Source organism: Humulus lupulus, chromosome 5, assembly GCF_963169125.1.
Source record: "Humulus lupulus chromosome 5, drHumLupu1.1, whole genome shotgun sequence".
NCBI classification, from domain to species: Eukaryota; Viridiplantae; Streptophyta; class Magnoliopsida; order Rosales; family Cannabaceae; genus Humulus; species Humulus lupulus.
This window is the reverse complement of record NC_084797.1, coordinates 75,445,736-75,462,022: the sequence shown is the minus strand read 5'-3', so window position 1 is coordinate 75,462,022 and position 16,287 is coordinate 75,445,736.

Genomic DNA, 16,287 nt, shown 5'->3' with positions numbered 1-16,287 from the left:
TTTGCAATTGGGCTTAGAAGCATATAGTGGCCCATATGTTTTCTAGATATATGGATTTTGCCAAATAAAATATTCATAAAATGATAGATTTTATTTGGGCCCATTAGAAAATGTAAAGTTTAAATTCCTCTCTTGTGGGTGGATCCACTTGTGGAGGCTCATTTGCTTTGCATGACTATAGTGGGCCTAATCAATTAATAAAATAGAGATTTAAATTTCTATCTTTTGGACCTTGTATGGAAGTTTGGGGGCCTTTATAGTATGAATGACATATTGGACCTAGTCCTCTTCCATACAAGCCCAATTGTTAAGGCCCATGTACCTGAGTTGGACTTAATTGTATAGGTTCATTATATTAGTTACCTAAATATTGATTAGCAACAAATTAATTCTAAATTAATTTAATTTGTTTCAATGTGACACTTTAGAATTAATAGAAGATTATAGGACTTTGGTTTTAAAAACTTAATCTTTTCAATTTTTTCGAGAACCATAGTCATTAATTTTTTAAAAATAAATAATAAAAATACTATTTTTAATTTTATAATGAGCTTATTTTAAGAATTACAGTCAATCTCCACTGTTGGTTTAACAAAGTCAATAACTTAATGGGGCCTCGAGACGCTTTGATTTGTCCCCATACGGAAGGTGTTCTTTAGTTATTTTGACAAGGTTAAATTTCGGAAGATAGATAATTATAGGTCAAATTCTACTAGACTCACCCCTACGGTGACTAGTAGGACTAAATATATGATTATCGAAACTGTGGGTCTAGCTCATAAAATAAGAGATTTTGTTTTCTTATTTTAATAGAATATTACATTGTTAATAATGGTGTCCATTATTAAATGAGTTTACAACACTATTTAACTAGTGATATTTTTTTTACTCTCACCAACCGGAACAACGATATCATAGACTAGTTAAAAACCTAAAGAAATAGAGATATGATTATTTTGGTAGTTTTTCTCATATCTTACATATTTTTCATATATGTTGTGCTATTTCTTGAAATTTTGTGTGAATAGAAGTTTTATTGAGCAAAGTGATTGATTTCTATTTTATTGATAGTAAGTAGTTTTTAAGTATGGCTATGTCTACTCCCATCCTTTCTCACATTTCGATGGAGAAACTCACTGGAGAAAACTTCCTTAAGTGGAAGTAGAATATCAACATAGTGTTGATTGGTGACAACGCAGAGTTCTTCATAACTGAGGAATCCCCAGAAGTTCCAACTGAAGGAGCTCCCAAGTCTGTAAGAAATAAATATGAGTGTTGGCAGGCCTCTAACAACAAGGCGCAGTACTACATGTTGACTAGTATGGTCGACACCCTCAAGACAAAGATGGAGACTGTCAAGACGGCCTACGAAATAATGGATCGACTCCAAGACATGTTTGGTGCCAAATTAGCTCAGACTCGTTTTGAGGCCACCAAGAAATATGCCAATACTCAGATGGCACCATCTCCACACATTCGTGATCAACTCAATTATGGTCTGACGCAACTCGTGAACGAGCTTTAGATTTTGAATCTGTCATGGGTGGACCAAGTAAGGGAGGAGAAAATAAGACTACTATTGTTGCTTCTGATCCAGCTAAGGTTGAAGTTAACCTGGCTTCGTCTTCGAAAGCTGGAAATAAGAGGAAAGATGGACAAAACAACAACCCCACGGATCAAAGGCTGCAAAGACGAGTGCACAACCAAGTGCACAAACGCCTAAGGGGAAGAACAAGAAAAATAAGAAAGGTAAAGGTAAGTGTTTTCACTGCAAAGAGAAGGGGCATTGGAAAGAATATTGCCCTAAGTTTCTAGTAGCGAAAAGCAAAGGTAATGATTATAGTTCATTTATTTTAGAAACATGTGTTTTAGAGAATGATAAATCCATTTGGAATATTGATTCTGGATCTACTAGCCATGTTTGTAACCCTTTACAATTTCTTGTATCATGGGAGGAAGTGGACGAAGGCATTTTAAAGCTAAGAGTTGAGAACGGAGTGTTCGTTGCGGTCCAAGCTAGAGGAAGAGCTCATATGATGTTCGGAATTAAATTTTTAATTTTAAATGATGTATTTTTTATTCCAGATTTCAGTAGAAATTTAATTTCAGTTTCCATGTTGCAATTAGAACAATTTTTTATGACTTTCACAAGTTCTAATATATCTATTTCTTTCAATGGATCACAATTGTGTACTGCATGTTTGGAAAATGGGATTTATATTTTGCGACCTAACGAACCCCTAGCTCTTAACAATTATTTATTCAAAGTACCTAAACCTAGGACCAATAAACGTTAAAAGACCGATAACGATAATATGATGTATTTATGATACTTGAGACTAGGTCACATTGGCTATGATAGGATTCAAAGACTTACAAAGGACGGGCCTTTGAGGGAACTCACCTCAGGTGAATTACCCGTCTGTGAATCTTGTCTAGAAGGCAAACTGACCAAGTGAACTGACCAAGTGTCGATTCTTTGCAAAGGATGATAGGCCAAAGAACCACTTGGACTTGTTCATTCAAATGTTTGTGGACCTTTGAATGTACAAGCCATGGGTGGTTTTGAATATTTCGTCACTTTCATTGACAATTACTCTAGATACTCATGTCTTTACCTAATGCATAGGAAATCATAAACATTTTCAAAGTTTCAAGAATTCCTTACAATGGCTCAGATCCAATTAGGTAAAACGTTAAAGATCATGTGATCTGATAGGGGTGGAGAATATTTGGATATGCAGTTTCAAAATCATTTAACTAAACTTGAGATTTTATCACAACTTACTGCCCCAGGTACTCCGCAACCAAATGGTGTAGTGGAACGCCGGAACAGAACTTTATTGGAAATGGTTAGATGCATGATTAGTTACTCAACTCTACTAACTTTGTTCTAGGGATGTGCAATTGAAACTGTGAATGGCATTCTCAATGTCGTGCCATATAAATCAATCCCCAAAACACATTTAGAACGCTGGAATGGTCGTGAACCTAGTTTATGCCATTATAGAATCTAGGGGTGTCCCGCCCACATCCTGAGAAAAAAAGGAGGGAAAGCAAGAACCGTGAACGGAAGTTTGCATGTTTGTTTGCTATTCTAAAGGTACTCAGGGTGGAATTTTTTATAGAAATTTTAGAAAAGAAAGTGTTTAGTTCTACAAATGCTAGTTTTCTGGAAAATGACTATGTCCAAAACATTAAACCTTGCATCAAAGTAGTTTTCGAGGAGATGGTTGAAGAATTTACTCCAACCGATGTTCCATCGTCATCAACACGATTTGATGATGAAATTCTTACTCTTCATGTCCAACCGACGCAAGTCGATTTAAATGAAGAAAGTACCACTGTTCCTAAGCAAACAGTGACTGAACCTCATCGTAGTGGGAGGGTTCCTAGGAACCCAGTTCGCTATGGTTTGGATGGTGAAACCAATATGGTTGTTGGTGACACTAGTGATGATGATCTGTTGTGTTTCAAACAAGCAATGACTATCCCTGAAAAGAACTATGGCTTGAAGCCATGAAACAGGAATTGGATTCCATGTACTCAAATTCCGCCTGGGATCTTGTGGAAGCACCTAGGGACTTTAGGACCATTGGGTGCAAATGGATCTACAAGAAGAAATGAGGTATTGATGGAAATATCAAGACATATAAAGCTCGATTAGTGGCAAAGGGTTATACCCAAAGAGAAGGCATGGACTACGAGGAAACTTTTAGTCCGGTAGCCATTTTCAAATCCATTTGCATCCTCCTATCAATAGCAGCGCTCTCGACTATGAGATATGGAAAATGGACGTCAATACAACTTTTCTTAATGGAAAGTTTGACGAAGTCATTTATATGGATCAACTAGAAGGATTTAAAGTAGTTGGACAAGAAGGAAAAGTTTGCAAGTTGAATAGGTCCATCTATGGACTTAAGCAAGCTTCTTGTTCCTAAAACCTTAGGTTTGATGAAATAATCAAAACCTATGGCATTGAACAAAACATTGATGAGCCTTGGTTTACCAACTGAAGGCAAATCAAATAGTGGTATTGCTGGTTCTTTATGTAGATGATATCTTACTCATTGGAAATAATGTTAAGAAATTGTCAGATGTGAAGAATTGACTGAGCACTCAATTCCAGATGAAGGATTTCGGTGAAGCAAGTTATGTTCTAGGTATACAGATCATGAGGGATAGAAAGAACAGACTCTTAGCTCTTTCTCAAGCAGCTTACATAGATAAAGTGCTTGAACGTTTCTCAATGACAAATTCCAAGAAAGGACGTTTACTGTCCCGCCATGGAATTCATCTTTCAAAGAAGCAGTCTCCTCAGACTCTTGAAGAGGAAGATGCAATGAGAAATGTTCCTTACGCATCTGCAGTTGGAGGTCTGATGTATGCTATGTTGTGAACTAGACCAGATATCTGATATGCAGTGGGAGTAGTGAGCAGGTATCAGTCAAACCCAGGACCGAAACATTGGATAGTAGTTAAACATATCCTGAAATATTTAAGGTGGACTAGGGATTATATGTTTGCCTACAAAATGGTGTTTACTCTTGGGGGTGGAGCTGTGATATGGAGAAGCATAACATAGTCTGCAATCTCATATTACATCATGGAGGCTGAGTACATAGCCGCGTCAGAAGCAGCTAAGGAAACAGTTTGGCTAAAAAATTTCTATTCAGATCTTGGGGTTATTCAAGAAATGGATAAATCGTTTGTATGTTTTGTGACAATATAGGAGCAATTTCCAACTAGAAAGAACCTCGTAGTCATAAGGGGAGTAAGCATATAGAAAGTAAGTATCACATTATTCGAGAATATGTGGATAGGGGAGATGTGAAGGTTATGAAGATTGCATCTGAAGACATTCTTGCGGATCCATTTACAAAAACACTACCAAAAGCTACATTTGATAAGCTTATCATGGAAATGAGATTAGTAAAATTAAGGCATTAGTTTCAATTAGTGCAAGTGGGAGTTTGTTGGGGTTTTGTTCCCTAATTAAAAGCCAATTTCTTTGTAATCTTATTTATTATCAATAAAATAATAGAAATCATTTTTTGACTTGGTCAATCACTTTGCTCACATGTTTTATTTTCATGATTATTTGTTTAATATAAACTTCTATTAAATCCCGAGCATATAACTAATCGTATTTATAGTGACGTAATCACAGTGGAATATAAATATGATTATATGTTCAAAATAAGTTAGTCCTAAGATTAGTCAGTGCACATGATTTACACTGACTTGCCAATCTACGACATGATTTACTTACACATTGTAGTGTTATGTTCTTTCCAAAACATTAGAAAAGTAGATAAGATCGGATGTATTTGTTACATCGGACTGGACCGATATTGACAGTTGATAAGATAAGTAAACATACAGTTATTATCTATTCTAGTCATATCATATAGTTGACCATAGATCAATTCAATATCAATTCTAAGTGGTTAGTATTCTAACTGATTGTATTATTTGAGTTCTTTGACTCGTTCGTTACCAGCTTACCCTACGAATTAGCCCATACTTACTTCTTGCGAACTCGGTAGTATAATTGAGTAGGAGTGTTAATCATAGATATGAACATCTATATCTTCTGATGAAGAAGTGAAATGATGGTTTCCTTTTAGTTTGGTTCAAGGTGCTAAATGATAGAGATCTCATTTCATTAATTAATATTAGTTTGCTGACATATCATTTACAAGGAACTAAGTGTTTTAAGGATAAAATACAATGAGGGGTAAAACGATATTTTAGTCCCATCTCATTGTAGACCGTCTATAGAGGATTGGGTGAAAATTATGGTTGTAACAATGAATAATTAATAACGTGTCTATAATTCTTATAGAGTGTTCTATGAATTCAAGAGTGCAATTTTGAGTCTTTAGTGGAGTCACGAGGAATTAATAAGTTAATAAATTTATTTGTTAGATTTATGATAACTTATTAGAGCTTGATTTTATATGCCCATGATCCCCACTGTACCTTGGATAAAATCATCTAGATAGTCTCAATTAATTGATTTAATTATCAATTAGAATTATCAAAGTTGACCAGGTCAATTTTGGATAGTTTCACAGAGTTATACAATTCAAAGAAGAAAAGAGAAATTAGGGCAAATTTATTAATTAAGATAAATTGGTGTCTAAATTAATAAATAATCTTAAATTATAAATAATTAATTTGATAAATGATTTGAATAATTATTCAATTAATTAAATCAATGGAAAATAATACAAGCCTTGATTTTAAGTCCAACAAGCTTATAATCTAATGGGAAATTTCACGGGCCTAAAGTCCATGATAATTTTGACCTAGGGCTGATATTATCTACTATTTTATTGATTTTTTAATTAAATTAAATATCCTAATTGATTCTATAAAATGAGTGATTAATGAGAGTTGAAAACATAAGTTAAATCACTAGTTTCTGATATGTTTTAGATTCTCTCTAAACATAAGTCATTTTCTAAGCCTCATTGTTCTTTTCTCTTCTTCTCTTTGTATCTATCTCATGTGTTGAGAATTACCCACCCTAGTCTAGGTAATTCTAAGGAAACTTTGGAAGACTATGAAGATACAAGGGTTCAATTTCTTGGTAATACTCTACGACAGAAAGGATACAAGGGTTAGAGAAACTGAAGGATGGACTCATTCATTTCCGTTGCGTATAATGTAAGTATTCTTATCATTATTTCTCTTTGAATTCTATTTTAGAAACATATTCCAGGTTGTCTCATATTAACTTGTTTAATATTAGATCTACATGAAAATAAATAAAGATCTTGTATAAGTTTTCCCAACATTACGTTGTCTCAAAACATCTGTTTTTAAAATCTCACTTAACATTCCTTTTGTAGGCTCAATTAAGTCATTTATTTTAATTAAAAGTCAATAAAATAATAGTCAATTATCAGCCCTAGGTCAAAATTCTCTTGGGCTTTAGGCCCATGAAATTTCCCATTTAAGTATAAGCCCATTGGACTTAAAATCAAGACTCTCATTATTTTCTATTGATTAATTAATTAAAAATTTATTTAAATCCTTTATCAAATTGATTATTTATAATTTGACCCTTTATTTAAATTTATTTATTAATCTAGATAAAAATTTATCTTAATTAATAAATCTACCCTAATTTCTCTTTTCTTCTCTAAATTACATAATTCCGTGAAACTATCCAAATTTGATCTGGTCAACTTTGATAATTCTAATTGATAATTAAATAAATTAATTGAGATTATCTAGATGATTTTATCCAAGGTACAGTGGGGACCATGGGTGTAACGCCCTAATTCCTCATAGATTACCGAGAACACAACGTTGGATCATAATTCATAAATATTACTCTTTTATTGAATAAAAACTTGAAATAATTATATGGATCCATGGTTTTACAAAAATAAAATAATTGTCTTTAACATAAAATTGAGCAACATTTAAGTAAAACTTTAAAATAACATGCTTTAATAAAAAAAATAGGCCCGCTTGATCTTCCTCGACTATATGGTCCTCACGAGTACATCACGAAGCCCTTAGGTCCCACTCGCCACCAACCTTTCTATCCTTAATTTCCTAAAACAACAACATCATAAGGGGTGAGCTTCTAAGCCCAGTAAGGAAAATACAAACAAAAGTTAGTCATATAATCATATAATCAAACATATCATAAATTTCACAAAAGTCATAACAAAACTTATTTAAACTAATCATACAACTATAAATCCTAGGTCATATCATAACCTAAATCATATCATAAATAATAATCTAAGTCTTAGCCATAAATCATAAGTCATAGATCATAAATCATAATCATAACTATAGGTCATAGGTCATAAGTCATAATCATAACTATAGGTCATAGATCATAATAACAAGTCAGATATATTAAAAAGATAAGTGCTTATACAGGGGTGGCAATTAAGCCCCGGACATCACTTAGGTCCGTCATAAAGTTTTGGCAATCGAGCCTACTGGACATAAGTCCGTCATACATCATTGGACACCTTAGGTCCAGACACACGTACCTTTTTATTGTACCTGAAACGTTAGGTCATACAAACATAAACTATATCATAAACTAAACTACCTAATTTTCCTTACCAAAAACCAGAATATTGGAGACAAGAGCGGGATTGGAAATTCCTAAAATTAAACATAAAGAAACCATAAGTTTCCTAAAGAAAAATAAGATGAAGAGAAAATCTAAACCTTCATGATAGTAACTTACCAAAGACCTAACCAAAAGTCACTATCACAAGTTAGGATTTGAAGAAAAATGAAAGAATAATAGAAACTATAATGAACTAAACCTGAAGATTAACGGTACCTTAGATAGCTTAAAACCTCGATCTATACCTTGAACATCAAAATCACACAAAAACTTACTTCCTAAGTGTTTATAAAAGCTTTAGATTTGAAAGCTTTAACCTCAAAACCCTAGTGTTTCTCTCTAGAATGAACTTAGCAGCTTGGAGGCTCTGAACTGTGCTTGAATGACGAATAGAATGGCTGAGTGAAGGGTCCTATTTATAGAGTTCACGGAGTGAAACTAACTCCTTTTAAGATGAATAAAAAAATTATTAAAAATTGAATAAATTTGAATTATCTGTTCAACAGTTACCCAAAACTCGGTTCAAAACGTTCAGGAATGAGTCAAAGTTGTTGAGGGTTGTTTCTAGTTCAGAATTCTATGAAAATTCAAAATTGGCCACTGGATTTGATATATCGTCTATGGTAGGTGATATATCGCCCCTACCTATGCACCGAGGGTCAGTGGTTTCATTTGTGCAAAGTCGACGTTTTTTCCGTATCAATCATAGGCGACATATCGGCCCCTATAGTTGCGATATATCGGCATATGTTGATATTTTAAACACGTTTTTGCACACTTTCAGCACACTTGAATTTGTTTAAACCACTTTCATTGAGTAAAACGTGATCCTAACAGATGAGGGAAGGTTCTAGACCTTCTAGATCTATCCTTTATTAATTTATTCATCCAACATGCTTAAATAATTAATAATCATACATGTGACAAGTGTCACGTTCTTAATTATTCCATATAAACCTTAGGTTATAATATATAATATTTCTAGGACCAGCTATATTAATCAAACCTTATGTTTAAATTAATATTTCTAAACCATAGGTTAAACTTATAAAATCCATAACTATTTCTACGAGTTTCTAACTAAATCTCGGCTTTGACCAATATCCACGAAAACTAAAATTCTACAGCTACTACTACTACTACTATCTAGCTAAGTAAAATTCTGGGACGCAACATTGGGTCTATGAAATCAAGCTCAAATAAGTTACCATAAATTTAACAAATAAATTTATTGACTTATTAATTCCTCGTGACTCCACTAAAGACTCAGAATTGCACTCTTGAATTCATAGAATGCTCTATAACAAATATAGATATGTTATTAATTAACCATGTTACAACCATAATAGTCACTCAATCCTCTATATACGGTCTACAATGAGATGGGACTAAAATACCGTTTTACCCCTCATTGTATTTTATCCATAAAACATTTAGTTACTTCTAAATGATATTTCAGTAAACTTATATTAATTACTGAAATGAGATCTCTATCATTTAACACCTTGAACCAAACTAAAAGGAATCCATCGTTTCACTTCTTCATCAGAAGCTATAGATGTTCATATCTATGATTAACACTCCCACTCAATTATACTGCCGAGTTCCCAAGATGTAAGTACGGGCTAGTCCGTAGGGTAAGCTGGTAAAGAACAAGTCAAAGAACTCAGATAATACAACTAGTTAGAATACTAACCACTCAGAATTGAGATTGAATTGACCTATGGTCAACTATATGATATGACTAGAATAGATAATAACAGTATGTTTACTTATCTTATCAACTGTCAATATCGGTCCAGTTCGATGTAACAAATACATCTAATCTTATCTACTTTGCTAATGTTCTGGAAAGAACATAACATTGTAATGTGTAAGTAGATCATATCGTAGATTGGCAAGTCAGTATAAGTCCTGTGCACTGACTAATCTTAGGACTAAATTATTTTGAACATATAATCATATTTATATTCCACTGTGATTACGTTACTATAAATATGATTAGTTATATGCTCAGGATTTAATAGAATTTTATATTAAACAAATAATCATGAAAATAAAACATGTGAGCAAAGTGATTGACCAAGTCAAAAATTGATTTCTATTCTCTTATTGATAATAAAATGAGATTACAAAGAAAGTGGGTTTTAATTAGGGCATAAAACCCCAACAAAAAATCTATCTAAATTTTAAGAAAGATTACAATAAAAAAAAGGAGAGAAACACTAAGATAAAAATACAGAGAAATTTAAGTATTTAAGTTTTCATTCTTCAGGGATTTCAACAAAGTGAGTATCAAGGCTTGCCCCTATTTTTTTCTCAGTATTCCAAGTAGTTTTCTTCTTCAGTGATTTTCTTCTGTTGTCTTTGGTCCACTTTGACCTAGACTTTATAAACCACAAAAGGTCTTTAAAAGTGAGATATAGCCAAAGAGGAAAGAAGAAAATATAATTTCTCCATGTTGTTATGCTGCTCAAATTCTCCTAAGATTAAAAAATATTTTTTATAGTTTTCATGGTCCACTTTGACCTATGCTTTATTAGCCACAAAAAGTCTCCAAACGCGAGATATAGCTGTTGGGGTTTTATGCCCTAATTAAAACCCAAATGCCTTATAATCTCATTTTATTATCAATAAAAGAATAGAAATCATTTCTTGACTTGGTCAATCACTTTGCTCACATGTTTTATTTTCATGCTTATTTGTTTAATATGAACTTCTATTAAATCCCGAGAATATAGCTAATCATATTTATAGTGACGTAATCACAGTGGAATATAAATATGATTATATGTTCAAAATAAGTTAGTCCTAATATTAGTCAGTGCACAGGATTTACACTAACTTGTCAATCTACGATATAATCTACTTACATATTGTGGTGTTATGTTCTTTCCAGAACATTAGCAAAGTAGATAAGATCAGATGTATTTGTTACATTGGACTGGACCAATATTGACAGTTGATTACATAAGTAAACATACCGTTATGATCTATTCTAGTCATATCATATAGTTGACCATAAGTCAATTCAATCTCAATTCTGAGTGGTTAGTATTCTAACTGATTGTATTTTTTGAGTTCTTTGACTTGTTCGTTACCATCTTACCCTACGGACTAGCCCATACTTAGATCTTGGGAACGCTGTAGTATAATTGAGTATGAGTGTTATTCATAGATATGAACATCTATAGCTTCTGATGAAGAAGTGAAATGGTGGTTTCCTTTTAGTTTGGTTCAAGGTGTTAAATGATAGAGATCTCATTTTAGTAATGAAATTAGTTTACTGAAATATCATTTACAAGGAACTAAGTGTTTTAAGGATAAAATACAATGAGGGGTAAAACGGTATTTTAGTCCCATCTCATTGTAGACCGTCTATAGAGGATTGAGTGACAATTATTGTTGTAACAATGGATAATTAATAGCGTATCTATATTTGTTATAGAGCGTTCTATGAAATCAATAATGCAATTTCGAGTCTATAGTGGAGTCACGAGGAATTAATAAGTTAGTAAATGTATTTGTTAGATTTATGATAACTTATTGGAGCTTGATTTATAGGCCCATAGTCCCCTTTGTTCCTTGGATAAAATCATCTTGATAGTCTCAATTAATTGATTTAATTATCAATTCGAATTATCAAAGTTGACCAGGTCAATTTTGGATAGTTTCACATAGTTATGTAATTTTGAAAAGAAAAGAGAAATTATGGCAGATTTATTAATTAAGATAAATTGGTATCTAAATTAATAAATAAGTTTAAATCAAGGTTCAAATTATAAATAATTAATTTGATAAAAGATTTATGTAATTATTTAATTAATTAAATCAATAGAAAATAATGCATGCCTTGATTTTAAGTCCAATGAGCTTATAATCAAATGAGAAATTTTACTGGCCTAAAGCCCGTGATTATTTCGACCTAAGACTTCAAATTGACTATTATTTTATTGATTTTTTAATTAAATTAAAAGGCTTAATTGAGTCTATAAAAGGAGTGCTAAGTGAGAGATGAAAACACAAGTTCTGATAAGTTCATAAGTTCAGAAGTCAAATTTTCTGATAGGTTTTAGATTATCTCTAAACACAAGTCATTTTCTAAGGCTCTTTGTTATTTTCTCTTCTACTCTCTGTATCTATCTCATGTGTTGAGAATTGCCTACTCTAGTCTTGGTGATTCTAAGGATATTTTGGAAGACTGTGAAGAAAATAGAAGATCGGTTCAGTTTCTTGATAATACTTTGCGACAGAAAGGATACAAGAGTTAGAGAAATTGAAGGAAGAACTCATTCATTCCGTTGCGCATACTGTAAATATTCTTATCGTTGTTTCTCTTTGAATTAAATTTTAGAAACATGTTCTAGGTTATCTCATATTAATTTGTTTTATATTAGATCTACATGAAAATAAATAAAGATCATGTCTAAGTTTTCCAACAACTGACCTCTGAGCCATTGGTAATCTTTATTTTCATGCATGAACATGATAAAAATTGGATTATTTGATGTGTTTGAATAATTGGATGGTTTTCATGTTTTTATGAAGCATATTTATTTTATGTGATTATTGGAAATTTTTAGGTTATTTTGTTGTGTTTTCTATGCCATTAATTTTTAAATATGCTTTATTTTGTGTAAAACATGTTAAAAATTAATTAGAAAATGGTTTTGGTTTGAAAAATTGCACAAAAAAATTTTCCGAATTTTTTTTGGCCTGGCTCCCATGCCTGCGCACACCGCGTACACGCTCGCGCACGCCCACGCGCTCGCCTGCGCGCACCGTCCAACCTCTCGCGCGCAATGAACAGTGTCGGGTACTGTTCATCCTATTTTTTTTAATTAAAGAAAATTAAAAATGTGAAAATTAATTATTTATTATCAAAGCAAAAAATATCAGATTTGTTTTTGTATTTAAAAATGTTTTTTCAAATAATATATTATTGTTAATTGAGATTTAAATAATTAGATATTTTCTACAAAGATTCAAATTCAAATTTAAAAATAGACTACCAACTCAATTTTAAATCTTTTAATATATTAAAATATTAGAATTAAGATATCGGATATTTAAGATATTTTCTTTTAAATTCTTGATATTTTTATTAAATCTTTATTTGAAAATATAAATATCTTTTTATTCTATAGTTTTTAATATTTAAATTATTTGAAAGTTGAATATTGTCAGTTAGATATTTTTATGGATATTTGAATTTGATTAACTGATTTTAGATATTTTATGATTGTTATAACTATTAATATATATTTTTTAAATGGTTAAAATATTTGCTTATAGTTGTAACAACACAAGATATTTTTGAAAAACAGTTAAGATATTGGTTTTAAAATATAAAATTGGTTAAATTTTGAAAAATATCATTTTTTTAACTAATTAATAAAATATTTTTTTAATAAATGAGATTTAAATTAACTTTGGTAAATTGTTGATAAATTCTATTTAAATTAAATTAATTTTTTTTTCGAATTAACCTAAAACAAGTTAATTGTTGATAAATGAAATTTAAATCAACTATTGTTAATTGTTGATAAATTTCATTTAAATTGACTTAAATTTTGTAAAAAATTAATTAATTTGAATTTTTTGATAAATTCTAGAAAATTAATTGTGGTATTTTTGCAAATGAAATTAATTGTGGTATTTTTACATAAATTCATAGAATTGCTCATATAGTAACATGATTAGGCCCGTCTAATTATAACATGTCTGTTTGCACTATATGTGGTATTTTTGTAATTGGGCTTAGATGCACGTAGTGGCCCATATGTGTTGTTAGATATATTGATTTTTCCAAATAAAACATTCATATAATGATATGTTTTATTTCGGCCCATTAGAAAATGTAAAGTTTAAAAACCTAAAGAGATAGAGATATGATTGTTTTTGGTATTTTTCTCATATCTTACATATTTTTGGTATATGTTGTGTTATTTCTTGAAATTTGTGTGAATAGAAATTTTATTGAGAAAATGTGATTGATTTCTCTTTTATTGGTAATTTGTAGTTTTAAGTTATGTAGTGTCTACTCCTATCCTTTCTCCACTTTCGATGGAGAAACTCACTGAAGAAAACTTCCTTAATTGGAAGCAAAATGTCAACATAGAGTTGATTGATGAAAACTCCGAATTCGTCATGATTGAGAAATCCCCAGAATGAACACTGTGTCTGCACGTTCGTGATAGTACTGTCAATGCTCGTAATGACATCATAAATGCTTGGATAGCACCGTCTTCGCACATATGTGATGACACCGTGAATGCTCGAATGGCACCATGTCCGCACGTTCGTGATCAACTCAACTATGGTCTGACGCAACTCATTAAAGAGCTTCAGACTTTCGAGTCTATCATGGGTGGACCTAGTAAAGGAGGAGAAAATAAGACTACTTTTGTTGCTGCTGATCCAACTAAGGTTGAAGTTAACCTAGCTTCATCTTCGAAAACTGGAAACAAGAGGAAAGATGGACAAAACAACAACCCCAAGGCTTAAAGGCCGCAAAGACGAGGGCACAACCAAGTGCATAAATGCCTAAGGTGAAGAACAAGAAAAATAAGAAAGGTAAAGATAAGTGTTTTCACTGCAATGAGAATGGGCATTGGAAGCGAGATTGCCCTAAGTTTCTAGCAGCTAAAAACAAAGGTAATGATTATAGTTCATTTATCTTAGAAACATGTATTTTGGAGAATGATAAATCCGTTTGGATTATTGATTCTGGATCTACCAACCATGTTTGCAACTCTTTACAGCTTCTTGAATCATGGGAGGAAGTGGACGAAGGCAGATTAACGCTTAGAGTTGGAAATGAAGTATTCGTTGCGGTCCAAGAAAGAGGAAGAGCTTGTCTTAAGTTCGGAAATAAATTTTTAATTTTAAATGATGTATTTTTTATTCCGGATTTGAGTAAAAATTTAATTTTAGTTTCCATGTTGCAATTAGAACGATTTGTTATGACTTTAACAAGTTCTAATATATCTATTTCTTTCAATGGATCACAATTATGTATTGCATGTTTGGAAAACGGGCTTTATATTTTGCGACCTAACGAACCCCTCGCTCTTAACTATGATTTATTCAAAGTACCTAAACCTAGGACCAATAAATGTCAAAAGACCGATAACAATAATATGACGTATTTATGGCACTTGAGACTAGGTCACATTGGCTATGATAGGATTCAAAGACTTACAAAGGATGAGCCTTTGAGGGAACTCACCTTAGGTGAATTACCTGTCTATGAATCTTGTCTAGAAGGCAAATTAACCAAGCATCCATTCTCTACAAATGGTGATAGGCCAAAGATCTACTTGGACTTGTTCATTCAGATGTTTGTGGACCTTTGAATGTACAAGCCATGGATGGTTTTGAATATTTTGTCACTTTAATTGACGATTACTCTAGATACTCATGTCTTTACATATTGCATAGGAAATGAGAAAACATATTCAAAGTTTCAGGAATTCCTAGCAATGGCTCAGAACCCATTAGGTAAAACGTAAAAGATCTTGCGATCTGATAGGGGTGGAGAATATTTGGATATGCAATTCCAAGATCATTTAACTGAACTTGGGATTTTATCACAACTTACTGCCCCAGGTACTCCGCAACCAAATGGTGTAGCGGAACGCCGGAACAGAACTTTATTAGAAATGGTTAGATGCATGCTTAGTTACTAAACTCTACCAACTTTGTTCTGGGGGCATGCAATTGAAACCGCGAATGACATTCTCAATGTCGTGCCGTCTAAATCAATCCCCAAAACACCTTTAGAACGCTGGAATGGTCGTTAACCTAGTTTACGCCATTATAGAATATGGGGGTGTCCCACCCACGTCCTGAGGAAAAAGGAGGGAAAGCTAGAACCACGAACTGAAGTTTGCATGTTTGTTGGCTATTCTAAAAGTACTCGGGGTGGAATTTTCCATAGACATTCATAAAAGAAAGTGTTTAGTGCTATAAATGCTAGTTTTCTGGAAAATGACTGTCCAAAACATTAAACCTCACAGAAAAGTAGTTTTAGAGGAGATGGTTAAAGAATTGACTCCAACCAATGTTCCATCTTCATCAACGCGAGTTGATGATAAAATTCCCACTCTTCATGTCCAATCGATGCAAGTCGATTCAAATGAAGAAAGTACCACTGTTCTGGAGCAAATAGT